Source organism: Neoarius graeffei, chromosome 22, assembly GCF_027579695.1.
Source record: "Neoarius graeffei isolate fNeoGra1 chromosome 22, fNeoGra1.pri, whole genome shotgun sequence".
Lineage (NCBI taxonomy): Eukaryota > Metazoa > Chordata > Actinopteri > Siluriformes > Ariidae > Neoarius > Neoarius graeffei.
Genome location: NC_083590.1, coordinates 44,006,068 through 44,017,939, shown reverse-complemented (window position 1 = coordinate 44,017,939; position 11,872 = coordinate 44,006,068).

Sequence of the window (11,872 nt, the reverse complement as noted above, 5' to 3'; positions counted from 1 at the left end):
CTCTGGCACTGGAGCTGACTCTGGCACTGGCTCCGACATTGGCACTGGCTCTGGAACTGGCACTGACAGTGATGCTGGCGCTGGCTCTGACTCTGGTGCTGGCACTGGTTCTGGAGCAGACACTGGCTCTGGCACTGAAGCTGGCTCTTGCATTGGCTCAGGCTTTGGTTTGGGTGCTGGCTCTGGTTATGGCTCTGGTGATGGCTCGGGTGCTGGCAGTGACTCTGGCTGGTGCTCTGGTTCAGATGCTGGCTCTGACACAGGCTCCGGCTCTTGCACTGGTTCCAGCTCTGGCTCTGGATGTAGCAGAAGGGTTCCAGTACACCATGCCGCACCATATCTGGAATTTTGTACCTCAGCCTCCGGCCTTATTTTTCTGGCAGCATACTGGCGTATGCACTCCAACACCCTATGATGGAGAGTATCACCCTTGTGGATTCAGCATACAGTACGGTGGCTTTTATGTGAACCTAGAAGAACCCAAGCCTCCAGAACCCATCTGGGTAAGATGCATGATTTCCTGGCTGACTGGACGAGCCAAAGCGCACAGGACTGACACTGTAAACTAATTGTTGTACAACAAAGGAAACTATAGTACAGTATTTTTTTTTGTTATTTTTTCTACATTGTGTATGTAGTAGTTTTTATAAACCACTAATAAAATCAAATGTTCTTGTGCAGTAAGAATTTTTTTTTTTGCAGGACGTAAAAATTCTAAATAAACATTGCTTTTTTTCCCCACTTGCCCTTCCTTCTGGCAGTATTTTGGTATTTTTTTCACTCAAGCTCGGGTCCTCAACCAGAGGCCTGGAAGTTTGTGGGTCCTGCCCAGTATGTTAGTTGTTCCAAGGACTGCGCTTTTCCTGACAGAGATCTCGGATGTTGTTCCTGGGATCTGTTGGAGCCACTCTCCCAGTTTGGGGTATACTGTTCTGAGGGTTCCTATCACCACGGGGACCACTGTTGTCTTCATCTTCCACATCTTTCTTCTTTCAGCTTTTGATACTTCTTGAGCTTCTCAAGTTCCTTTTCCCTGATGTTATTGTCACTTGGTATTGCCACATCTATCACTACAGCCTTGTTCTCCTCTTTGTCCACCACCACCATATCCAATTGGTTAGCCATTACCAGTTTGTGCATCTGTATCTGGAAGTCCCACAGGATCTTAGCTTGGTTATTCTCAACCACCTTCTGAAGTGTGTCCCACTGTTATGTGTTACGCTTCCTGTGTCTTATGTGTGCATGTTTCTCCTTCTTTGTGTGTGTCTCTCTCTCTCCTCAGGTGTAGCAGCTTGTGTTGGCTCCTCCTCCTTTCACCTGTTTTCACTTGAGGAAGGCCTATATAAACCTGTGCTTCCACCTGTTAGAGAGGGTTTTGGGGTTTTTGCACACTCGTCTTGCCATTTCGCGTCTGTCTGCTTGGTTGAGGGTTGGCTCCTGGGACTGCCACCCTCCTTGTTGGACTTTGCATTCCGTTTTTTCTATCTCCTTTTGTTAAGCACTTTTGTAAGTAAATTTCACCCTTTTTACGTTGTCTTGTGTTTTGGGTTTATGTCACCACCCCTTTTTTTTTGATTGTTCATGCCTCCCTAGAGCATGTAACACCCACTTTGATCTTGGGACTTCCAGTCCATATTCGGCACAGATGTTTTTGTACACTATGCCAGTCACTTGGTTATGGCACTAGTACTAGTATGGTACATTCTTCCTGCTAGCATCTTACACCCTGCTCTTATGTGCTGGATTATCTCAGGGCATCTTTGCACAGTCTGCACCTGGGGTCCTGCCTCATGTGGTGGACTCCGGCCTCTATCAAGCTTGTGCTTAGGGCCTGGTCCTGTGCAGTCTTCCACTCCAGCTTTATCCAGCCACTGGTAGGATTTTTCAATATTAGCCACTTCTTCTATCTGCTGGTGGTACATCCTGTGCAGTGGTTTGTCTTTCCATGATGGTTCCTCTTGCACTTCCTTCTCGGGTTTCTGCTGCCTGAGGTATTCACTAAGCACTTCATCATTCGAGGCCATCTCCCTAATGTATTTGCGGATCTTTGTTGTTTCATCTTCTGATGCTCACTAGTCCTCGGCCTCCTTCATTCCTCTTAGCATACAGCCTCAGGATGCTGGACTTGGGGTGAAACCCTCCCTGCATTGTCAGGAGTTTTCTTGTCCTGATGTCGGTGGTCTCTATCTCTTCCTTTGGCCAGCTTATTATGCCAGCAGGGTATCTGATGATTGGCAGGGTGTAGGTGTTGATGGCCTGGACCTTGTTCTTCCCATTCAGCTGACTTCTCAGAACTTACCTTGCCCTCCATAGGTATTTGGCTCTTGCTGCTTTCCTAGCGGCCTCTTCATAGTTACCATTTGCCTGTGGAATTCCAAGGTACTTGTAGCTGTCTTCCGTGTCTCCTATTATGCCATCTGGTAGCACCATCCACTCAGTTCTGACTGCTTTCCCTCTCCTTGTTACCATCCAGGCATATTTATCTTGTCCAAATGACATTCCAATGTCATTGCTGTAAATCTCAGTGGTGTGGATCAATGTCAATGTCTCACTCAGACCTGGCATACAGCTTGATGTCATCCATGTAGAGGAGGTGGCTGATTGTTGTTCCATTTCACAGTCTGTATCTATAACTGCTCTTAGTGATGATCTGGCTGAGGGGGTTCAGTCCTATGCAGAACAGCAGTGGGGACAGTGCATCTCCTTGTATATGCTGCACTTGATGGTGACCTGTGTTATTGGCTTGAAGTTGGCCTCTAGGGTTGTTTTCCACAGCCTCATTGAGTTCTTGATGAAGGTTCTGAGGGTCCTGTTTATGTTGTACAGTTTTAAACATTCCCGGATTCATGTGTGGGGCATCGAGTCATAGGATTTCTTGTAGTCAATCCAGGTGGTGCACAGATTGGTATGGCTGGTGACATGTCTTATGACAAATTACGAATAATTGAAAATATTTATTATGTAGACCTGAAACTGTTTCAAAGACCACCAGGACCACTTATATAATCTCATCTCATCTCATTATCTCTAGCCACTTTATCCTTCTACAGCACCTCACAGCAAGAAGGTCCGGGTTCGAGCCCCGTGGCCGGCGAGGGCCTTTCTGTATGGAGTTTGCATGTTCTCCCCGTGTCCGTGTGGGTTTCCTCCGGGTGCTCCGGTTTCCCCCACAGTCCAAAGACATGCAGGTTAGGTTAACTGGTGACTCTAAATTGACCATAGGTGTGAATGTGAGTGTGAATGGTTGTCTGTGTCTATGTGTCAGCCCTGCGATGACCTGGCGACTTGTCCAGGGTGTACCCCGCCTTTCGCCCATAGTCAGCTGGGATAGGCTCCAGCTTGCCTGCGACCCTGTAGAACAGGATAAAGCAGCTAGAGATAATGAGATTTTATATATATGATGCACCTGTGGTGCAACATGGATACATCATCGGTGATGTTTCTTGAGGTCATCAGGTGTTTCAAGTCTTAACATCAGACACCCTCACCCACACGACCCAGCCAGGGGTGATCAGGCCCTGACTTGTGTCCAGGTAGCATACTCTGCCACATGTCACCCCTTTTCAGCCAGAGCCATCTGGAAGACTTCTCTGCTGGTTCCAAGATGTTTTTGATGGCCCTTCTTCTTTGCAGCCCACAGATTCCCAGGAGACTCAGGAACCAATTTAGGGATTGGCCTGCAAACCCTCTACATCCCACCTCCACAGGCTCACAGTGGGCCTTCCACCCTTGTCTCCAGCAGTCAGCCACTAGATCGACATATTTGGCTCTCTTTATCTCTTGAGCCTCCTCCAGCCTATCTTCCCAGGGCATGGTCAACTCAATCAAGACCACTTGTCTGGATTCCCCAGACATCAGGACCACATCATGTCTGAGTGTGGTGGATGTGATGATGTCCAGGAATCTAAGTTGCCTCCCCAGGTCGACCAGGAACTGCCAGTCCCTTGCTGATGTGAGTAACCCACCCCGGGAAAGATCCATGATTTTTCCCCTGCTCGGACAAAGGTAATGGCGACCTCCACTGGGTGTTGGTGCTTGCTGTGGATTATGCCAGCACAGATGGTATCTGCTAATCCACAGAGAACTTGGTCATGATGCCACCGGTACCTTCCTTCTCCCAAACTTTTCAGACAGCTGCTGAGAATATACTCCAGCGTTCCACTCCGCTGGCAGAGTTGGCAAGCGGGTGACTCTATCAGGCCCCACCTGTGCAGGTTGGTGGGGCTCGGCAGGACGTCATACACAGACTGGACCAAGAATTTGAAGCGGGATGCTTCTGCCTTCCAGAACTTCGCCCAGGTGATCTCATCTCATTTCTTCTCATTATCTCTAGCTGCTTTATCCTGTTCTACAGGGTCGCAGGCAAGCTGGAGCCTATTCCAGCTGACTACGGGCGAAAGGCGGGGTACACCCTGGACAAGTTGCCAGGTCATCACAGGGCTGACACATAGACACAGACAACCATTCACACTCACATTCACACCTATGGCCAATTTAGAGTCACCAGTTAACCTAACCTGCATGTCTTTGGACTGTGGGGGAAACCGGAGCACTCGGAGGAAACCCACACAGACACAGGGAGAACATGCAAACTCTGCACAGAAAGGCCCTCGTCGGCCACAGGGCTCGAACCCGGACCTTCTTGCTGTGAGGCGACAGCACGAACCACTAAACCACTGTGCCGCCCAGGTGATCTTACCATATATATATGGGGTGCCTCACAGCAAGAAGGTCCTGGGTTCGAGCCGGCAAGGGCCTTTCTGTGTGGAGTTTGCATGCTCTCCCCATGTCCACGTGGGTTTCCCCACAGTCTAAGGGCATGCAGGTTAGGCTAATTGGTCACTCTAAATTGACCGTAGGTGTGAATGGTTGTCTGTGTCTATGTGTCAACCCTGCGATGACCTGGCGACTCGTCCAGAGTGTACCCCGCCTCTCGCCCATAGTCAGCTAGGATATGCTCTAGCTTGCCTGCGACCCTGTAGAACAGGATAAAGCGGCTAGAGATAATGAGATGACACACATATATCTCATCTCATCTCATTATCTCTAGCCGCTTTATCCTTCTACAGGGTCGCAGGCAAGCTGGAGCCTATCCCAGCTGACTACGGGCGAAAGGCGGGGTACACCCTGGACAAGTCGCCAGGTCATCACAGGGCTGACACATAGACAACCATTCACACTCACATTCACACCTACGGTCAATTTAGGCCCAATCCCAATTCTAATTTCTACCCCTACCCCTTCCCCTCCCCCTTCCCCTTGGCCCTTCCCCTTGAAACTGAGCTACAAGGGATAGGGCTTGAAATTCAACCCCTACGTATTGGGATAGCCCTTCAACGATCGCATACATCATCGCGTACCTCCGTCAGCGTTTACGTTAGCAAAACGCGACCAAATGCGTCATTGGCTGCGACCAGCCGCTACAGTCAGAGCCAGAGGCAGAACCAGAAATCTCTGCTGGCAGGGTGTGATTTGTTAACTAACACCACTGAATGGGATATCTTTGGCGCTTCGTGCACCACATCCGACAGAATGAGGTGTCAGAACACTCATGTAAACAATAAAAGCGAGAATAACAGAACAAAACGTACGCAGTCAAGCAACCGAAAACAATACTCACTCCCAAAGCTTTTTAGCAGCAGCTTGGATTTCAGAAATCGCTGCTCATTCTCAGCTCGAAAGCGAATCAAGCGGTGTGTTTCCTCTGGATAACAACTTAAAACACGTAAATAATGGAGAAAATACATTTATGACAATCTTTTGCCGCAGGAACCGCCATCTTTCTGAAATCCGTATGAAATCTCGCTGAAATCCGCATGGCATTGTGGGAAATCACTCAAACCCCTTCGTTCGGAGTCAGCTCCAGGAAAATCTCCGTTTGGAGGGGTACAGAAGCCCTACCCCTTCCCCTACCCCTCCACGTTAACTGGGATTGGGATACCCCTACCCCTTCACGTGAACGCGCAAAATGGAGGGGAAGGGCCAAGGGGTTGGTCCAAGGGGTGAAATGGGATTCGGCCTTAGAGTCACCAGTTAACCTAACCTGCATGTCTTTGGGGGAAACCGGAGCACCCGGAGGAAACCCATGCGGACACGGGGAGAACATGCAAACTCCGCACAGAAAGGCCCTCGCCAGCCCCGGGGCTCGAACCCAGGACCTTCTTGCTGTGAAGCGACAGCGCTAACCACTACACCACCGTGCCACCACACATATATATATATATATATATATATATACACACACAGTTAGGTCCATAAATATTTGGACAGAGACAACATTTTTCTAATTTTGGTTCTGTACATTACCACAATGAATTTTGAACAAAACAATTCAGATGCAGTTGAAGTTCAGACTTTCAGCTTTAATTCAGTGGGTTGAACAAAATGATTGCATAAAAATGTGAGGAACTAAAGCATTTTTTAAACACAATCCCCTCATTTCAGGGGCTCAAAAGTAATTTGACAAATTAAATAATTGTAAATAAAATGTTCATTTCTAATACTTGGTTGAAAACCCTTTGTTGGCAATGACTGCCTGAAGTCTTGAACTCATGGACATCACCAGACGCTGTGTTTCCTCCTTTTTAATGCTCTGCCAGGCCTTTACTGTAGTGGTTTTCAGTTGCTGTTTGTTTGTGGGCCTTTCTGTCTGAAGTTTAGTCTTTAACAAGTGAAATGCATGCTCAATTGGGTTGAGATCAGGTGACTGACTTGGCCATTCAAGAATATTCCACTTCTTTGCTTTAATAAACTCCTGGGTTGCTTTGGCTTTATGTTTTGGTTCATTGTCCATCTGTATTATGAAACACCAACCAGTCAGTTTGGCTGCATTTGGCTGGATTTGAGCACACAGTATGTCTCTGAATACCTCAGAATTCATCCAGTTGCTTCTGTCCTGTGTCACATCATCAATAAACACTAGTGACCCAGTGCCACTGGCAGCCATGCATGCCCAAGCCATCACACTGCCTCCGCCGTGTTTTACAGATGATGTGGTATGCTTTGGATCATGAGCTGGACCATGCCTTCGCCATACTTTTTTCTTTCCATCATTTTGGTAGAGGTTGAGCTTGGTTTCATCTGTCCAAAGAATGTTCTTCCAGAACTGTGCTGGCTTTTTTAGATGTTTTTTAGCAAAGTCCAATCTAGCCTTTTTATTCTTGAGGCTTATGAGTGGCTTGCACCGTGCAGTGAACCTTCTGTATTTACTTTCATGCAGTCTTCTCTTTATGGTAGATTTGGATATTGATATGCCTACCTCCTGGAGAGTGTTGTTCACTTGGTTGGCTGTTGTGAAAGGGTTTCTCTTCACCATGGAAATTATTCTGCGATCATCCACCACTGTTGTCTTCTGTGGGCATCCAGGTCTTTTTGCATTGATGAGTTCACCAGTGCTTTCTTTCTTTCTCAGGATGTATCAAACTGTAGATTTTGCCACTCCTAATATTGTAGCAATTTCTCGGATGGGTTTTTTCTGTTTTCGCAGCTTAAGGATGGCTTGTTTCACCTGCATGGAGAGCTCCTTTGACCGCATGTTTTCTTCACAGCAAAATCTTCCAAATGCAAGCACCACACCTCAAATCAATTCCAGGCCATTTATCTGCTTAATTGAGAATGACATAACGAAGGAATTGCCCGCACCTGCCCATAAAATAGCCTTTGAGTCAATTGTCCAATTACTTTTGGTCCCTTTAAAAACAGGGTGGCACATGTTAAGGAGCTGAAACTCCGAAACCCTTCATCCAATTTTAATGTAGATACCCTCAAATGAAAGCTGAAAGTCTGGACTTTATGTCCATGTCCATTATATAACTTGAATATGTTTCAGTAAACAGGTAAAAAAAGAAAATTTGTGTCAGTGTCCAAATATATATGGACCTAACTGTGTGTGTGTGTGTGTGTGTGTGTGTATATATATATATATATATATATATATATATATATACACAGTACCAGTCAAAAGTTTGGAAACACCTTCAAATTCGATGTTTTTATTTTTTTATTTATTTTCCTACATTGTAAATTAATACTGAAGTCATCCAGACTATGCAGCAGCACGTAAGGAATAATTTAGTAAACTTTAAAATTTTAATCAAACCAAAATATGTTTTAGATTTTAGATTCTCCAAAGTAGGCACCTTTTGCTTTGATTACAGCTTTGCACACTCTCTTGACATTCTCTCAATCAGCTTCATGAGGTAATCATTCGAAATGGTTTTCAAACAGTCTTGAAGGAGTTCCCAGCGGTGCTGAGCACTCGTTGGCTGCTTTGCCTTCACTCTGCGGTCCAACTCATCCCAAACCATCTCAATTGGGTTTAAATCAGGTGATTGTGGAGGCCACGTCATCTGACGAAGCACTCCATCACCCTCTTTCTTGGTCAAATAGCCCTTACATAGTCTAAAGGTGTGTTTTGGGTCATTGTCCTGTTGAAAGACAAATGATGGGCCCACTAAGCGCAAACCAGATGAGATGGCATGTCGCTGCAGAATGCTGTGGTAGCCATGCTGGTTAAGTGTGCCTTCGATTTTGAATAAATCGCCAACAGTGTCACCAACAAAGCACCCCCATACCATCATACTTCCTCCTCCATACTTCACGGTGGGAACCACACATGTAGGAACCATCCGCTCACCTTTTCTGCGTCTTACAAAGACATGGCGATTGGAACCAAAAATCTCAAATTTGGACTCATCAGACCAAAGGACAGATTTCCACTGGTCTAATGTCCATTCCTTGTGTTCCTTGGCCCAAGCTATTCTCTTCCTCTTGTTGTTCTTCCTTAGAAGTGGCTTCTTTGCAGCAATTCGACCATAAAGTCCAGATTCACACAGTCTTCTCTGAACAGTTGATGTTGAGATGTATGTGCTACTTGAACTCTGTGACGCATTTAGGTGGGCGCAAGTTAACAGCATCTGGGGTGCTGTTAACTTGCGGTTTCTGAGGCTGGTAACTCTGATGAACTTATCCTGTGCAACAGAGGTAACCCTAGGTCTTCCTTTCCTGGGGTGGTCCTGATGAGAGCCAGTTTCATCATAACGTTTGATGGTCTTTGTGACTGCACCTGGGGATACTTTCAAAGTTCTTGAAATTTTTTGGACTGACTGGCCTTCATTTCTTAAAGTAATGATGGACTGTCGTTTTACTTTACTTAGTTGAGTAGTTCTTAGCATAATATGGATTAGAGCAGGACTCAAATAGGGCCATTCACTGTATACCAACTCTACCTCTTCACAACACAACTGATGGTCTCAAACACATTAAGAGGTCAAGAAATTCAAGAAATTAACTCTTGACAAGGCACAGCTGTAAACTGAAAGCCATTCCAGGTTACTACCTCGTAAAGTTGACTGAGAAAATGCCAAGATGTGCAAAGCTGTCATCTAAGCAAAAGGTGCCTGCTTTGAAGAATCTAAAATATAAAACATATTCTGGTTTGATTAACACTTTTTTGTTTACCAAATAATTCTATATATATTTCTTCATAATGTCAATGACTTTAGTATTAATCTACAATTCAGAAAATTTTTAAATCATGAAAAACCACTGAATTAGAGGGCGTTTCCAAACTTTTGACTGGTACTATATATATATATATATATATATATATATATACACACACACACACACAGAGGCCACTTTATTAGGAACACCTACATGCCTGCTGTTTTATGCAGCTGTTTTATGATTATGTCTAATCAGCCAATCCCTTGACAGCAGTGCACTGCATAAAATCATGCAGATACAAATAAAGAGCTTCAGTTTATGTTCATCTCCAACATCAGAATGGGAAAAAGTGTGACCTTCACTGTGGCATGGGTGTTGGTGCCAGATGGACTGGTTTGAGTATTTCAGAAACTGCTGATCTCCTGGGGTTTTCACACACAACAGTCTCTGGAGTTTATACAGAATGGTGTGAAAAACAAAAACCATTCAGTATGCGACAGTTCTGTGGGTGGAAATGCTTTGTCGATAAGAGAGGTCAGAGGAAAATGGTCACATTGGCTCGAGTTGCCAGGAGGGATATTGTCACTCATATAATCACTCTTTACAACTGTGGTGAGCAGAAAAGCATCTCAGCAGAAAACTACATTGGGTTCTACTTCTGCCAGCCAAGAACAGGACACTGAGAATCAAGAGCAAATTCCAATTAAACTTTTTTTAAAAAGTGTAAAAAGTGTAGGACAGGATACAGGATAAAGCGGCTAGAGATAATGAGATGAGATTATATATATATATATATATATATATATATATATATATATAAAATCTCATTATCTCTAGCCGCTTTATCCTGTTCTACAGGGTCGCAGGCAAGCTGGAGCCTATCCCAGCTGACTATGGGCGAGAGGCAGGGTACACCCTGAATAAGTCGCCAGGTCATCGCAGGGCTGACACATAGAGACAAACAGCCATTCATACCTACGGTCAATTTAAAGCGACCCCAATTAGCCTAACCTCCATGTCTTTGGACTGTGGGGGAAACCGGGGCACCCAGAGGAAACCCACACAGACACAGGGAGAACATGAAAACTCCACACAGAAAGGCCCCCATTGGCCACTGGGTTTGACCCAGAAACTTCTTGCTGTGAGGCAACAGCACTAACCACTACACCACCATCAAAATGTATACTGTTCCTACTTATTCAGGTGACATTGGGCATACCTAACAACCTGTGTTCCCCCCCGAAAAAGAAAAAAAATCTGTCCCTCTGAGTTACATGTCAATCCTGAGATCGAGATGCTGACCTCTTCTGCTTCTCGGACCTGCCTGATCCATCCTGATGCCCTATGTCTGGTTGGAGACTCATCACATCGCTCCTGTGGAGGACTGCCCCATATGGACAGTTGAAAGTCATACTTGGAAGACGCTCTGGACACTTACAGTAATGCTTTTATGGCTGAGGACTACAGTTGACTTGCTAACTTTAGGACTGCAGTTGTCATGAACAGTTTTGCACTCAAGTTTCCATCAATGAAGCGTTATAACATCAACAAAACTGACTTCATGTTAAAACTGTTAATGTTATCATCATGTTGTCTGTTGTTGCCCAAATGAGGATGGGTTCCCTTTTGAGTCTGATTCCTCTCGAGGTTTCTTCCTCGTGTCATCTGAGGGAGTTTTTCCTTGACACCGTCGCCACAGGCTTGCTCATTGGGGATAGATTAGGGATAAAATTAGCTCATGTCTTAAGTCATTGAAATTCTGTAAAGCTGCTTTGGGACAATGTCTATTGTTAAAAGTTCTATACAAACAAACTTGACTTGACTTGACTTGACCACCATGCTGCCCATATCTCATCTCATCTCATTATCTCTAGCCAGGTCATTCCATGCCAAATCAACAAGAGGTTATGCTCGACCATCTCAGATTTCAATGAAATTTGGAGGGCTCAGAGATACTATTAAAAGAAGTTAATCCTCAAAACTTGAGCTTCCTATCACCAATAGTTTCAGAGATACAGGCATTTGAATTTTTCGATTTTTTTTGTTTTTTGCTCAAAACATACATATTTCAAAGTGCAATATAATCTTTATTATGCAAGATAGAAACCTAAAATTTTGCACAGAGAGACTCAATGTCTTGTACTACAAGCTTCAACTTAGAATTTCAATGGTCATTGTATATTAGATGGTGATTTTAACAAGGAAATTAAAAAGACAAATTTGCATTTTTTGCATTTTTAACTCATTCTGGAAGCTTGCCTGTGGCAGTAATGCTTAAACTAAGAATGTTATTCAAATCTACACAGAAATATCTACCAATTTCAGTTTTACCAAGTCTCCACTATTCCTAGTTTGTCTGTAATAGGGTTTTGAAATTCGCAGATTTCTAAAACATGCCATTTTCAGTAGCAAGAAATCCAATGTG